At 38.3% G+C, this 17,161-nt stretch overlaps 1 long non-coding RNA gene across 2 annotated transcripts; it reads right to left on the reverse strand.

Annotated features, from left to right (window-relative positions):
* Positions 1 to 7,826: 7,826 nt before the first annotated feature.
* On the reverse strand, positions 7,827 to 10,164 carry LOC131626253 (uncharacterized). Of its 2 annotated transcripts, XR_009291080.1 has the most exons (3): positions 9,709 to 10,079; positions 8,664 to 8,806; positions 7,827 to 8,304 (listed from the first exon to the last, which is right to left on the reverse strand). It is a non-coding gene; the product is annotated as an uncharacterized LOC131626253 (long non-coding RNA). The 2 variants fall into 2 exon arrangements; XR_009291079.1 differs by having other exon boundaries at positions 7,827 to 8,806; positions 9,709 to 10,164.
* Between the last annotated feature and the right edge of the window lie 6,997 nt (positions 10,165 to 17,161).

The following is a 17,161-nucleotide window of genomic DNA, read 5'->3' on the forward strand; positions in this document are numbered from 1 at the left end:
TGAATTAGTAGATTAATGGACCATAAGGAATTAGGTCATGAAAAATCTACATTGCTGAATCCATAAACCATAGGCGTTGGGCCTAGCGAGATATCGCTTTCCACACCCTTGTAGGCCCGTACACCTCGTTCGTTTTTGTCTGATTACAATAAAACAAGTTGTTGGGCCACCAGACTTGGGCCCTGCGCCTTTACTATTCAGACACCATGAATTCAACTTTCACCCCCCTGGCTCCATTTAAAACTAGTAGAATTTAGGTTTACTTCTTAGATTTTTCCCATTATTCTTTAGACAATAAAATTGCTAATTTTCTTCCTCTTATTTTAGACTAATCATCATAGTTTTTTTAACTCATTTCTTTTCATAAAACTCATAAAAATAAGTAGATTTTAGGTTAATTTTGACATTAATCTTTTGAACTCATTTCCTTCATAAAAAACCATAAAAATAGTAGTATTTTTTTAATTCATTTTGGTACTATGTTTGACTTGTTCGATTTCATGCTTTTATGCTATTTTCAATATTCTACTTAGCGCCTTATTTTCATGTGTCTTTTATTCCTAACCGTAGGTAGAAACCATGATAACATTAGGTAGAAATTCCCTTCATACTTAGGCTAGTTTTCTTAGGCTAGTTCTTTTCCTTTTCAACCATAAAACACTCTAAAAATACTTGAATAAATTCCCATAAAAAATACCAAGAAAACTCATAAAAAATGACTAATAAATACTTTGACTAATAAAAAGGGAATGATAGCTTGTAACTTCCCTTGCTTAAGGGATGTTCGAGTGCTTGGAGCTCCCTTGCTTAAGGGTTCCATTCAGGCGTAAGTTCCCAACCTTTAAAAAATACAAACCAAAGAGTAACTCGAGTTTCCCTTGCTTAAGGGATTTCCTCGAAACACTCAAACTCTCTCTCTTCTCTCGCTTTCTTAAGGGCACCGTTATTTCCGCTCCATTGCATCCTAGGCTGTCCCCTTGTGCAAGAGCGCGAACGTTAACGCCGCCCAACTAAAAAACACAAAAACAAAACAAAACTATGGAGCCGAACTACGGCGCTCTGATTCCTGAAAAGGATACGTAGGCATCAAGTCGCGGGGCTTGAACGAGCACACTTGTAAATAATTCCTTCTTTTCCCCGTATTTCTTTTGCATTCATTCGCATATAGACATAGACATAGTACACACCCTTTAGATAGAAACAAACATAGGTGGATACCATCGAGTACGATGGGCGCGAGGGGTGCTAATACCTTCCCCTTGCGTAACCGACTCCCGTACCTTGATTCTCTGGTCGCGAGACCCTGTTCCTTCCTTTGATAGGTTTTCTGATATTCCTTTCCCTTATGGGATAAATATATTGGTGGCGACTCTGTTCATTTTTCGCGAGCGTGCGACAGCTGGCGACTCTGCTGGGGATGTTGCTAGACCTGTTGCTGGTCCATCCTTAGTGAGTCGATCCTAGCCTGCGTTTGTTTGTTTATTTACTGGGTGTTTACTTGTCTATACCTTGTATATATGTTTGCATGCTTATTCTTTGCCTGCATATCATGTTTATTTCTGTTTGCACATCATGCATATGGATTATATTCTGTGTTCCTTGGGGTCTTCTGTTCTGTTTTGCAGGTGGGGGGTTTTTGAGGTAAAAGGCCCACTACCCAGGCCAAGTGACATATAGGATTAGCGTGGATGCTCATGTTGACTCCCGTAGCGCTTGCTATGGATGAGATTGACATGGGGTACCACAACTGGGCGAGGTTCTTTCATGGAACACTGTGTCTGGCACGCTTGTTGCCTCAAACACTTTGTACCCCATGGGAACTGTAGACCCTAGTGACCATTAGGGACCACCTGTCCGTGTCTAGAATTCATACCCGTGAGATTGGGGTGGGACAGGAAACCTTGACTCCTACATACCTTTGGCTCTTCATATTTGAGGTCGGACCTTTATTTGGTCCGTTCTCATGGTGCTTGATATTCTGGTATTCAAAAAGACGTCGAACCTTTGATCCTGTGACATTTGGCCTGTACAGAGGTTTTATATCAGTTATTCAGAGGATTGTGTGGTGGTTACTCAGATTATATGGACCTTGATCCCATGCCTGCATTGCATAACATCATTGCTTTACCCACTTCTTTTGTGAGGAATTCTAAAGTCTATTTCCAAAAAAGAAGAAGAAAAAAGAAAAAAGGAAATAGAAAAGCAAAAAAAAAAGAAAAGAAAAGATATTCTATAAAGAATAAAGCCTTGATTTCCAAAAAAGAAAGAGTGTGTGAAAAGACTTTAGAATTCCTCAGAAATGAAACATTGCATTCACATCATATTGCATTTCATGGTTCCATATCAGAGGCTAATTGGGGTCCCTTCTTCAGATTTCTTCTTCTTCAACAAATTTGACTTCCCTACATCCGAAGCATACAAGGATTAATCAGAAGAGAATCATGGACCGTCTTGAACAGAATCAGGTTGAACTTCGTAAGGACTTGGATACTATGGGGGAGAGGATGACCCAACTCTTTGAGACTCTCCAGGTTGTTCTTCAAGGACAAGAAGAGCTAAGACAAAGTGTTGCTAAGTTGGCTAATGGTACTCCTACTACTGTTGCTAATGGGGGATCAAAACCTGTGCCCGTGGAAGTTCCTAACAAGGAGGATTCACATCATGAGAACGATTCTGAACTCGAAGCTTTCAAGTTCCCAATTGAGGAAAATGAGAGGAAATTTCATCTCTTGGAAGAAAGACTGAAGGCTTTAGAATGTCGAGGCTCCTCTGGTTTGAATGCTATTGATTTGTGCCTAGTGCCTGATATCAAGATTCCTGCTAAATTCAAAGTCCCCAATTTTGAGAAATACAAGGGTATCACTTGTCCGATGAGTCACATTAAGGCATTCTGCAACAAGATGGCTCCGTATGCAGAAAATGATAAGCTTCTAATGCACTTCTTTCAAGATAGCCTTAGTGGGGCATCCCTTGAGTGGTATACACGACTTGAACGAACTCATGTCCGTACATGGGATGAATTAGCAGAGGCTTTTCTCAAGCATTACAAGTATAATAGTGACATGGCTCCTACTAGACTACAACTCCAAAGTTTAACTCAGAAGGTTGGTGAGTCTTTTAAAGAGTATGCACAAAGATGGAGAGAATTAGCTTCCAGAGTTCAACCTCCTCTTTTGGAACGAGAGCTTGTAGACATGTTCATGGATACTTTGAAAGATCCATATCTGAATATGATGGTTGGATGTGCTTCCTCCGAATTCTCAAGTTTGGTGGTCGTAGGGGAACGAATTGAAAACGCCTTAAAGATGGGTAAAATCCAAGATATGGCCAACGTTCCCGAATTCACTGAAGAAGAGAAAAGTGAAACAAATGCAGTTTCTGAGATTGAAGAAGAGGAGGCTCCAGTTTATCCTCAGGTTCAGGTTCCTAACTATCAGATGGTCCTAGTTTCTCCTAGCCAATGTATTCCACAAGCCTTTGCCACCACTATCAATCAACAACCCCAGATGGTCCAACAACAACCGATTCAGTATTTGCCACAAAAGCAACGTGTCCCACATCAACAAGGTCATCCGAATCAACGTCAACCTAGAAGTAATTTGGAACGAAGAAATGCTCCGTTGGACCAAATTCCTATGACATATAGCAAGCTTCTTCCATATCTAGTTCAAAGCTCATTGGTGGTTCCCAAATCTCTAAAGCCTCCACCACAACCGTTTCCACCTGGGTATGACCCTAATGTGCAATGTGGATATCACGCCGGATCAATGGGGCACTCAACTGAGGACTGCAATGCTTTCAAAGCCAAAGTACAACAGTTGATTGATGGGAGGCATATAACCCTTCAAGAAGGAAACATATGGGTGAATGGAATTCCGTTGCTCGAATAAATGCCTAGATTTCAGAAAGTCTCTAGAATCAACAAATTCTTTCCTCACAACATATAGCTTTTCTAAGTTTGGCGGCCATGCAAGGTTCCTCCATGTTTGATGGCGATTACTACTCTAGCAACTATGCTTGGGGCTCCCGCACGAGGGATAAGCAAGACGTACTCTTATCTTGAGCATTGCATCACTCGCATTGCTCGAATCCCTAAAGTAACACAAAGATTTACAACTCTTGGATGACTTTGTTGGAGTTTTCTTTTGAAGTAATCTGAAGTATTTGGAAAGAACTGCAAAAAGTATTCAAGATCAACAAATCCAGACGGAGTCAAGCCTCCTCAACTATGGCAATCATCAATTCATTTCTGCATTTTCATTTGTAATCTTCCTTGTTTTTGTTAAATGTTTCTTCCATGTAAAACTTGTTTGTTTTTAATGAAAATAAAAATGCACTGCATATGCTAGTTTCGAATCAATCCATTCGTGTTCACTCATATATTTCTGTCTATCGATATCAAACTCCTGATTAAGCAAAAAACATCAAAAGGAGAATGATGAAAAAATAAAAATGCAAAATCTTTAATTTGCGTGCTCTTGAATAAAACCCCGCTGAGGATGTACAGGCATTGTTTCAAATCCCCAAACACTGGAGATATAAGGAAGTGCAACCCTCGTTAACCCTTTTGAGCCTCGAAGTAGGAGTTTCTTTTTACACAAAAAAAAACCTCACATTTAACCCAGGGACAGGGTAGCGTTCAATTAACCTGATCGAGCAATCAAAATTCATCAGGAGTGTGCATCCAAGGACACAACAATGGTTGTCTTTAAAAAGGTTGAGGAAAGCGAATACCACAATGGTAATCCCTCATCAATCAAAGAATGAGGCAGTCACAATTACCTCCAACAAATTAGAGATTCAGGATCACACGACTTGTTCAAAAAAGAAGTGAATCAAGAAGAAGAAAGAAAAGCCCGCTAAGTCAACAACTTGAAAACAAGTGACTTAGGCAAAAATTAGGGCATCCCGCTGGATTCCAAAATAAAATTCAAAAGAATTGGTCCAGGCAAAAATTAGGGAAACAAAAAGGCAGAAGCGCAAAACGAGAAGTACAACATAAAGATCCTCATCAAAGGAACGAAGTCGTGTGATCAGACACCAAAAAGAAAGGGAGTGACTGCCATGTCCAAGAAGGCTTCATTGGTTCCTCAATCATTTCAAACTCCTATTGAAGGACGAATGCTCGCCTCAGGTTAAGTTGAACTTAGGACTGGAGAACATCACGAAGAATGGGTGGGTTAGGTTAGACTTTGAGCCTTAAATCCTTTCTTTTTAAAACCGTGAACCAGACCACGTTACAACCCTTAAAAGACCTAATTGAAGCTGGGTTTATTTCAAGAGCATACTACACTAAGTTGCGTAAAACTGACTCCTAGATGTTGCTTACCATTCATGTTGATATCGATGTGACAAATAATTCAAACACTGAATGTCACAACTTTGTTTCAAAAACTTTGATCTCGAAGCTAGCATAAGCATTGCATTAGGATTATCATCTTCAAAACAAATATCTTTTACTTGTGAATAAATACTTGACATCAAGGAAGACCAAACAATGAACAACTGCAGAAAAAGTTGATCGATTCCATGAGCCATTCACTTCAAAGGCCGATTACTCCAAAGGGCAAGTTATGTGCAGAATCTGTCAACTAAGGCATCCATTCACCGTTGGTCAATCTGGGGCAATCAAGTCGAGGAATCTCTCTTGAGTTCGACCAATCTGGGGCAGTTATGTCGAGATTCGACAAATCTCTCCAAGGATCCCTTGGGGGGCAAGTTCCTTTGTAGTTCACGAAGCTCGGGGCACAATCTTCTTAGTTTTATTGTCTCTCTATGATCATAGGAGTTTATTTCTCCTGGAACTTTGGTCTCTCCTCAAGCATAGGAGTTTATTTCTCCTAGGAGTCGTTCTACTCCCCTAATCAAAGCTCCTTATTTGGATTTCTCATCCCCAACATGGTGAATCGAGGGAATTTCCTCAAGCTGAAAATCCTCCAAGTAGTGGCACATGGTGAGAAGTCAAAAGTTATGCTACACTCTACAAGCCAACAACCAGAAGGGGCATCTTGCAAGTCAAAGTCCAATATCTATTGGCATCTGTACATGGTCCTTGACACTAAGGGATTCTCCCTGGTGTTTACCTCACTAATGCCTTTACTTGGCATCCTGCATATAGTGTTCACTGCATATAACATTGCATCCTCAAAAGCGTAGCACATCCGTCAAAGCGGATCATTACGCCATAGAAAAATTCAAACATGCATACAAAGCATAAGCCAGATAATACAAATCAACACTCAATCAAGACGATGATACATCCCCACAGAAAAAGTTGTCCTTACAAACTCCATTTGATATCTGCTACTACATCACAAATATCCTCAAACCATGGTGCCAATACCTGGTAATCACCTTTCAAAACCCAGTTCCTGTCCTGATAATCATTCTTCAAAGTCCAGTTCTCGCCCTGGCAAACTTTTTCAAGGTCCAGTTTTCGCCCTGGCAAACTTTTTCAAAGTCCAGTTCTCGCCCTGGCAAACTTTTTCAAAGTCCAGTTCTCGCCCGGGCAAACCTTTTCAAAGTCCAGTTCTCGCCCTGGCAAACCTTTTCAAAGTCCAGTCCTCGCCCTGGCAAACTTTTTCAAAGTCCAATTCTCGCCTTGGCAAACCCTTTTTCAAAGTCCAGTCCTCGCCCTGGCAAATCATTTCTTTCATTTTCAGTCCTCGTCTGATATTTTATGGTGAAGTCAGTTCTCGCCTGACAACCACCATTCATCCATAATTTCTTACTATAAAACCAATTCCCAATCCCCAGCAAGTCATTATCCTCTTTCCTCATTCAACCATAACATCCATAAATCATTCCACCAGCAAAAAAAAAAAATTTCTTTTTCCCCAGCAGATATCAAAAAAAAAAATAAGGATAACACTTACACCATCTTCTCTTCAGGACAAATTTCTGGTACTTTGATATTTAATCTTCTTCTACCTCGAATGTTCGAAAGGCTAGCGCCAATCTCACCTTCAGGTTTAAGACGATTAAATAGGGGCAGCTGTCATACCCCAAATTTGTCCTACCCTTTAATTTCTAACTGGCTTAAGCATTGCATTCATCCGCATACCTCCATTAGGTCATATAACACACCATGCATCATTAATCATTAAAAAAGGCGTGGGAGCAAGGATCTTGGAAGCTAGGGTCTTTGTATGTCGTTCGGGTGGACTTCTTTCTCCTAAAGCTACAAGGTTTTCCTCCATGAACATTCATCAGAGGCAAGAAGACTATGGTTCTTACACAGTGTCTACAATTGTCGATTCATCAGAGATTTGTTGGATTTCATGTTGAGGTGTTCTCATGTGCTTCAATACTTTCTTCCTCGAGGATTCTTTGATGCACTATTGTTATGGTGGATTGAAATACCGATGTGAGTCATGGCATGAGAGATGAACTTGTGGATTCATTTTGATCAGAGAAGTTTGGTTCTCATCATTTTTACTTGTTGCTTGCAATACAAGTTAGAGTGGACTTGAGTTTATTCTTAAAGACTTGAAATGGATTTGCATAAAAAAGGAGAGGAGTAATCGAAAGTGCTTGGTATTCCAGTTACAAGACTAAGACGTGCATGATTATTCATCAAAAAGATTTGTTAGGCATTGGTGCAATTCCATTCAAATTCATTCAACCATTCATTCAAGATCTTTACGTTTATGTTCATTATCATCCAAGTTTCAAGCCCAAGTCATGTGAATACCGATCATCATTCAAGCGTTCGATTCAAACTATCAAATTCCAATTCAAAATAACCACGTCAAATTTCAATACACAAGTTCAATTCATGTTACATAATATTCAAAAGGGTCCACATTCAAATTACAAAAGTCAAATACCCAATACAGAAAAATCATACAAAAAGAATATACCATTCAATGCCCTTTTACAAAGTTCTTTCACATTACACTTTCAATCATATCCAAAAAGTCCTATTCTACTGTATGAGTCAAATGAGCACAAGTCATAAACCATTACAAAAAACTTTCATATTACATCACCAAAAAGATTTTACACAAAAAAAAACTACATCCTAGTTTGACTATGGACTTGTTTCTCTGCCCGAACTCCAAGCATCTGAACCAAAGCGTAAAACCAGTGGAATTAACATACAGCTCACACTTTCTTCCACATCAAAGGAAAGCCTTGCATTACTCACACAATTGTCAACCTGCTTGCAGTCATATTTCAATTTACCAAACTTGCAGCATAGCCAAACAATTCGCATCTAAACCAGAACGAGCTGCTTCCGCCTGAGCAGCAGCAAGGAGGTTAACCCATGTTCATACCATAAAACTTCTCCACATCCTAGACCTGTACAAGGAATAAACACACATCCATCCATTGGAAAATTCAATAAAAGATTTCTAACAATCATGCAACACAAAAACAGTTCCTAACTAACACATTTCAAACCACAAATTTACCAACAGCCTGTTGCACCATTTAACAAACTAACAGTTCCAGTCATACCATGTCCACATTCATATTCAAATAGCAAACTAAAAGAGGAGTGTAAACTAAGTTATAGCTACCATCACCATCATCCCCACTGAGTTATATTCAGAGATCCTTTAAGCAGTTTGGGTTCAATTCAAGTTCAATGGGTCTGAAGCAACGTTAAGTCTGCCACAAAGCTCAGTCTAAGCATAAATGCCCTAAAGGCTACTTACTTTATGCGTACTGATCATGTTCCAAAAGAAAGCGCAGAGAACCTCTATGTGTTCGACAGTCGCTCGTACACAATCCAATTCGTGTTTATGCTCGAGGTTTGATATCAAAATGAATGCTCCATGCTCACTTGAATCAAAATAACCTGCAGAACATAACCACACCTAATATCAGTGACAGTTTTATAACTAACTATTTCTATCAATCATAGCCACCTACATAGCAGCACTAATTGTTCTAATAATCTATTAACGGCTTTTATATAGCAGTAATAACACCTAACATTTTATACTAATCAATTGTTGACTGACATTTCCCTCTTACTAGCATCTAATTGGTCAAACCAACTTGTAACTGCCCTAACCAATTTGTAACCAATCCAACTGCCATAACTAACCTTCCCTCTCATTTTCCAATTTCAAAAATGACATCTAACCTAAACTTCATCCCAATCTCTAACCATCACCAACAGAAAAACAGAATTAAAACTATCTAACTGATTCAATCTCAGCCCTCCAATCCATAACAGAAAACTCTCATCCCAGGGCTACTAATCACTCTCCTCTAACCGATTCAACCTCCTCTAACCGAATTCATCTTCAGCTCTCCTTATATAAACTACTCTCCACCAACTCACGCCATTTTCACTCTCAATTCAGAACCTTCAACTCTCTCTGCGACACACACACTCATTCTCCATCTTCATCACTCTCCCACACTCATCTTCCACCTCTCTCCCTCCAATTCTCTGCAACTCCTTCTATTTCATTTCCCTCACCCTTTCACTAAAGCTCAGTTCCATTGTTGTTAGAGTTTCAACCACTGAAACTCTGATCAACAGAGCTAAACCTCAGAATTCACGTTCTTGTATATCTCTCATATTCATACTCTTCACCCTCCTCTCAACGCAACAACAACAATACAACAGTTCACCGATAGATCAAAACACAGAAAAAGAAGAAGAGCGAATCGAAGGAAGAAGAGCAAATCGAAAAAGAAGAAGAAGAGCGGAAGGTATATCGAAGAAGAAGATCGAACAAGATTTACCTGAAGGATCCCTGGTTCTCTATTCGTTCTCGTCGCAATCGAAGGTGCACCGTGAGGCTCTCCGGTCGAAAGGTCCCCAACCTCTTCTCCGATTCGTGCAATTAGCGTAGTTGTTAGGTTAGAGATGAGATGCAAAGCTGATACGCGAGGATTTGTGTTTGTCCTCGTTTACTTGCGGGAGCGAAGGCGTATGATTGTCATGCGGTGATGGACTGAGAGGATTTGGTTGGAGAAGACGAACCCTCCGCCGTTCACGTCGAAGAAAAAGGGGAAAAGCTCTTCAGAACTTCAAAGGTCACTCTGAAAACCCTATTTCCTCTCTTGATTTCAATTCACGTTTTTTAATTAATTAAGTAAACTTTTTCTAATTGTCATTAATTGCGTTAATTGAGGTTATTATAATTAATTCAACATAATGTCTGGTTAATTGGATTTCATAAAGTGGATTTAATGTGATGAATTAGTAGATTAATGGACCATAAGGAATTAGGTCATGAAAAATCTACATTGCTGAATCCATAAACCATAGGCGTTGGGCCTAGCGAGATATCGCTTTCCACACCCTTGTAGGCCCGTACACCTCGTTCGTTTTTGTCTGATTACAATAAAACAAGTTGTTGGGCCACCAGACTTGGGCCCTGCGCCTTTACTATTCAGACACCATGAATTCAACTTTCACCCCCCTGGCTCCATTTAAAACTAGTAGAATTTAGGTTTACTTCTTAGATTTTTCCCATTATTCTTTAGACAATAAAATTGCTAATTTTCTTCCTCTTATTTTAGACTAATCATCATAGTTTTTTTAACTCATTTCTTTTCATAAAACTCATAAAAATAAGTAGATTTTAGGTTAATTTTGACATTAATCTTTTGAACTCATTTCCTTCATAAAAAACCATAAAAATAGTAGTATTTTTTTAATTCATTTTGGTACTATGTTTGACTTGTTCGATTTCATGCTTTTATGCTATTTTCAATATTCTACTTAGCGCCTTATTTTCATGTGTCTTTTATTCCTAACCGTAGGTAGAAACCATGATAACATTAGGTAGAAATTCCCTTCATACTTAGGCTAGTTTTCTTAGGCTAGTTCTTTTCCTTTTCAACCATAAAACACTCTAAAAATACTTGAATAAATTCCCATAAAAAATACCAAGAAAACTCATAAAAAATGACTAATAAATACTTTGACTAATAAAAAGGGAATGATAGCTTGTAACTTCCCTTGCTTAAGGGATGTTCGAGTGCTTGGAGCTCCCTTGCTTAAGGGTTCCATTCAGGCGTAAGTTCCCAACCTTTAAAAAATACAAACCAAAGAGTAACTCGAGTTTCCCTTGCTTAAGGGATTTCCTCGAAACACTCAAACTCTCTCTCTTCTCTCGCTTTCTTAAGGGCACCGTTATTTCCGCTCCATTGCATCCTAGGCTGTCCCCTTGTGCAAGAGCGCGAACGTTAACGCCGCCCAACTAAAAAACACAAAAACAAAACAAAACTATGGAGCCGAACTACGGCGCTCTGATTCCTGAAAAGGATACGTAGGCATCAAGTCGCGGGGCTTGAACGAGCACACTTGTAAATAATTCCTTCTTTTCCCCGTATTTCTTTTGCATTCATTCGCATATAGACATAGACATAGTACACACCCTTTAGATAGAAACAAACATAGGTGGATACCATCGAGTACGATGGGCGCGAGGGGTGCTAATACCTTCCCCTTGCGTAACCGACTCCCGTACCTTGATTCTCTGGTCGCGAGACCCTGTTCCTTCCTTTGATAGGTTTTCTGATATTCCTTTCCCTTATGGGATAAATATATTGGTGGCGACTCTGTTCATTTTTCGCGAGCGTGCGACAAGCATGAGTCGCCACCGACTTTTATTTTATCCAAACAAATTCAGAAAGGCTAAAAGAAACAGAAAAAAACCTTTTAAAGAAATCTAAGTTCGGGGGGTAATTTATGCAAAGGGAAGGTGTAAGGCACCCTTTGCATCCATGGTTTTCCATGGGCTCTTAATTGCTTTGCTTGCTCGTTTTCAGAAAATGTAGATGAAAGAGGAAAAAAAAATGGACTTTAGCTCGTAAATGAGCGTAGCCAGTTTTTGAAGAATTTTGAGAAAGAATATAGAAAATAGAGCATGGCAAGGCAATTAGGGGCAATTACCTTAAACTCAGATGATAGGTCTCTTTTTAGCCTTTCAGAATGAAAGGGTCAGTCCTTGCCATAAGAGGGCAGGAAACCTTTCGTTTGGAGGTAGAAGGGTCGTCGAAACATCCTTTGCCATAAGACTGTCCCATGCCATAGAAGGGCAGGTAGTCTAAGGTAAGGATCAGAATAAGCCTTATTCGTAGGCAACCAGAGGATACCTCAGCCTTTTCCGTAGGCAACTTCCGAGGGTCGAGGTCATATTTGTGTATCGAAGGCAGCATCATTTAGGGTCGCATGACCTTTATTTATCGGGGCAGCATGGCTGAGGTATCCTCGTATTCGAGGGACATGGCTTATTCTGCAAAAAACACAAAGGCAACAGGCAACAAGGCAACAGGCAACAAGGCAACAGGCAACAGGCAACAAGGCAACAGAGAGGTTACCCCAAAAGAGTGCGTGTGTGCATCAATCATGTGGTTCAATTCAGTTATTTACCTTGTAATTAGTGACTCTAATCCAGTTTAAATTTGCACTCCCTAAATTACTAACCACGCAGTATATAAAGCAATAAAGGGGAGGGGAAAGTGAAACCAGCGGATCCCCAACAGGGTTTGGCACAAGTAATAATAAAAGCCATAAAATAAAATAGGGTTTAGGGTTACCAACGACGTAGCTTTGGCATTTGACAAACCCTGGAAAGGAAAAAGAAGAGACAGAAAACAGAGAGTGAGTGCATTATCGGTTCGAAGGCGAACTTTATTAACCATAAAAGACAAAAGAATAAAGAAATTAAAAGTAAACGAATGAAGAGTACTTAGCTTGGCATTTGCCCTGACAGGGTTGGTGGGCAAAGGTTTGCCTGAAGCATTGACTCTGACCATTAAGAACTGAAAGAAGAAACATCAAGGCGTGAGTGTATAGGCAGTTCAGAAATATAAGGGCAAACCCTAAAATCAAAAGGAAACCAAATAGGCTTTTAAAATAAAATAAATTAAATACTTAGCTTTGATTGGAAGGTTGATGGGTAAAGGTTCGCCTCGAGCCTCAAGTAGTATTGAACCTGATCATTAGAGAATTGTAAAAATATAAGTGTAGGAGGAGTTCTATTGACGAGGAAACTAAACCCTAATTACATGAAATAAATAACAATAATAATAAAAGAAGGGTTTAGAACTTAGCTTCGTTCTTTTGACGTGGCGCGTAGTCGGAAGAAACTCTGTTGCTAACCCTGAATACTGCACAACAAAGAGAGTATTTTTCAGTGTAGGTACGATCTTCGTAAACCCTGATTAGGGCACAAGTTAATCATGATTAATAGAATAAATAATCGATTTAATTAATTATTGGTTTTTCAACCCAATTAATTAAATCAATAAAAAAAGAATAAATTTCGATTAAATGCGCGACTTTTAAATATATTTTAATTAGTTAATAAAAAATTTACGATTAATTAAACAAACAATATAAGTAGATTAATTTAACTAAAAAAACCATTTAACAATAATTTGATTATGTTTTATTAAAAAGGATAGAAAATTAAAAAGAACATATTTTCTAAAAGATTTTAACAACTAATAATGTATAAATAAAGAAGTTATATAATAATAAATAAAAAAAGAGAAAAGAAAATAAAACAAAAAAAAAGAATAAAAAAGAAAAGGAGACTTAGCTTAATAATCTGGTGTGGCACGTCCGTGATGGTCTATGGTGTACTTGCACCTTGGCATTCGTTGGATCACGCTGGCAGATGATCATGAGGTTTGGAGTGGGGATGTACCATGGACCTGCATGGGAGCGTGCGCGCTTGATCTGCAAGTGGAAGCTCTTAAAGAAAAATAGAGAAAAATAGTTGCAAGGGGTGTGGATCGATCCCACGCCCTTGCCCTCCATGATGTTAACGTGACTCCGCTTGCCACTACGCCACTTTCAACTTGCTGTTAACATAACAAACATGCAGTCATATATATGAAACGCGAATAGTTGAAATTTTAAAACCAGAACCTGCGCGCCCTCCCCATCATCTTCCTCGATGCTTTTTCCAGAAACATATAACCTTTAGGCAACGGTTCATGTGCGTGGCTGTAGCTAATCAATTCAGAAACCTGCAAATACTCATCAACAAACACAAAACGATAACCCAGATCGACCCTAATCGAGCCCCTGAACAGGAAAATGCAATCAATTTGGGTTAATTTGGCCTGTATCCATGGTTCCCAATTTCAAGAAACCGAAACCCTAGCCATGGCACACGATGACACCTGCGTTAAAACTCAAATCCAACTATCCAGACATGTTCTAAACATTGATACAAACCATAATATGCAATCAATTGATATTTATAATGCTTATATGATGATAATCGAATTTAAAGAAAATTGGCTAAACCGTGAGTTAATAGGCTTCGATCCAGGGTGCGGCAAGCTTTGATTCTGATTGGGATACGATCAACAAGACTCCAACAACACGGTTGATCCTTCAAAAGCCTTTGAATCGCTTCAAACTTCGACTGATGCTTCACTTGGATGTCACGGTTTTTCTGAGTTTTTTACAGAGTTCTCTTGCGGCCAAAATCCCCTTCTGTTTCTGTTTCGGTCCTTGTATATATATGCCTTCAATTAGGTTTTAACAAAATTTTCCAAATCTCTATAAATCAAGAGATTGATATTTGATTTGGAATCCATATCAAATCTTTCCAATTGGACCTCCATGCTTTTTCACGTTTACAGCCCTTTCAGCATGATCATGTAATCCCCATTTTCTTATTTAATCTATGATTTTATTTTATTTAGTTTCCATTCAAAAATAAATAAAATCATAAAATAAATGGGGCTTAGCACATGGACCTCAAGGATTATTCTTTGGGCCTTAATTTGATTAAGCCCAAAATCATGTCCATTAATCCATTTCCTTTGTATTTTATTTATCTTACTTGATTTTTGAATTGAATAAAAATCAAAATAAATATAAATAAGGGTTAAAAATAAATGAATCGATTTAATGGTCTTTTTTAAGATCATGGGTCCATTAGTGAATAATCTCTAAATTCTTTGAATTGACACTTGTGTATTTTTCAAATTTGAGCCGATCCGCCCTTTTGTTGATTTATGATCTTTCCTTGATGAACCATGATCAATTCTTGATCAAATGGTGAATGATACTTCAAAATGAGGATCTTGACAAAAAATCAGGAGTTTTGACTTTACTTTGACAACAGTTGACTTTTAGGTCAAGATAGTCGACTGTTGACTTTTTGAACAATTGAGTAACCATTCCTCTGAATTGAGCTTTGATACTTGTCATAGAAATAGTGTGAGATATATTGAGCCATATGAGATGCCTTGGAGCCGTTGATTCACTGAATTTCCTTTGAATGAACCAAACCATAGTTTTAGAGCCTTGTATATGAGAGTGTGTTTTAGAGCTTTATGTATTAATTTAGATTTGTATAGGAGAAAATGTATGGGCAAATTTTGGGGTATGACACTGAGGTAGCTATGAGTGGTCAGTGGTTACCAACTTGGGCAATGGGGGAAAAATTTCAAGTCACACATTCTTATAACAGCCAAGAATTTATAGTTGACATAGCTAAAAGGTCATGCTCATGTAACTTTTGGCAGCTAGTTGGTATTCCCTGTAGGCATGTTGTTGCTGCCTTAGGCTTTAAACATCAAAATCCAGAAATGTTTGTTCATGAATGTTATAGCAGGGAAAAATATGCTTTATGCTATGGTTTTCCTATTAGTCCTATAAATGTGATTGAAAGTGAAGATCTCTTACCTCCTACCTTCAAAAAGGGTCCTGGTAGACCAAGGAAATTGAGGATTAGGGAGACTGGAGAGGAAGGTGCTAGGAGGAGGTTACCCGGTGTGTCTTACAGGTGCACTAAATGTGACAAGATTGGGCATAATATTAAGTCATGCAAGAGCAAGGTGCAAAATCCAAGTGCCTTGAAAAGAAAGGTATGTTATTAGTGGATATTGATATTGCAATTTACTGTAAATTATATATTGATAATCTAATTATGTTGTAGAAAAAAGGGCAATTGAGAACTGCTACTACTGCAAGTGTAGACACTCCATGTGCTAGTGCAGTCAACACAAATGAGGTCAATCCAAATGAGGTCAACACAAATGAAGTGAATCCAAATGAAGTCAATCCAAGTGAAGTCCATCCAAATGAGGTCAATCCAAATGAAGTCAATCCAAGTGAAGTGAACACAACTAAAGCCAACCCAACTCCAGCTGAAGTCAGTGCCAAAAACAAAGGAAAGGCTCAAGTGAAACCAGTGAGAAAGAGGGTCAGTGAGAGAATTAAAGAAAATTGGTTTAAAAAACCAAAACCTTTCACAGGCCCTGGGTCTGTACCAGAACAGCCATTATGCTTGACAGAAGAAGAAGATAACAATGCATCACAAAAGAAGATGAAGACTACTCCTAAGAAGAAATTGATGAAGACCCCAAAGAAGAAGTCTATCAATGACTTGTAATTTGGTGTTATTAGTTTACTATGTCTTTTGCACAGTTTGGTGCTTTTTGTAATGGCTTAATTATGCACTTTGGTGCTTTTTGTAATGACTTAATTATGCACTTTGGTGCTTTTGTAGTGACTGAATTATGCACATTTGTGCTTTTTGTAGTGACTGAATTATGCACATTTGTGCTATTGGTAATGAATCAATTATGCAGTATTACTTATAAGTGGTTTTCTGAATTATGCACATTTGTGCTATTGGTAATGAATCAATTATGCAGTAGTGTTACTTATAAGTGGTTTTCCAAATTAAACCAATTATGTATACATGTTCCTCAAACTTCATTTATATCAGTAGTGTTACTTCATGTATATTATTGAACCAAATTAAACTGTTAACAAAATCAGCAAACTCTTTCCAAATTTTAGACAGAATAAGCAAACTCCTTCCATTATAAACATGTTTCCAAGTATATTACACATCATTGAAAATTACATCATTCAACCCTAACCAAATTAGTTTACTGACCAAAAGACAAATTACATGAAATTGTAAATAAAACCAACAATCAAACAACACAAGACAAGTGTTATCTTAAGCTGCATATTTTTTCTTTTCTGAACTTCAACCTTCATCTTCACTTTCTCCAATTTGCTTGACACTGATTCCAATTTCATTTGTAGCATATCACACTTGTTACAAAATGGAGGAATTACAGTTTCTCCTTTGTTGAATTCACCAATTTCATCATCCCATAGGAATAGTTCACACCTATTCCCAGTCTACACAAAATGATTTACACCTGAGTTAGCATATAGAAAGATCAAAATTTGCTT

Source organism: Vicia villosa, unplaced genomic scaffold (genome assembly GCF_029867415.1).
Source record: "Vicia villosa cultivar HV-30 ecotype Madison, WI unplaced genomic scaffold, Vvil1.0 ctg.000278F_1_1, whole genome shotgun sequence".
Lineage (NCBI taxonomy): Eukaryota > Viridiplantae > Streptophyta > Magnoliopsida > Fabales > Fabaceae > Vicia > Vicia villosa.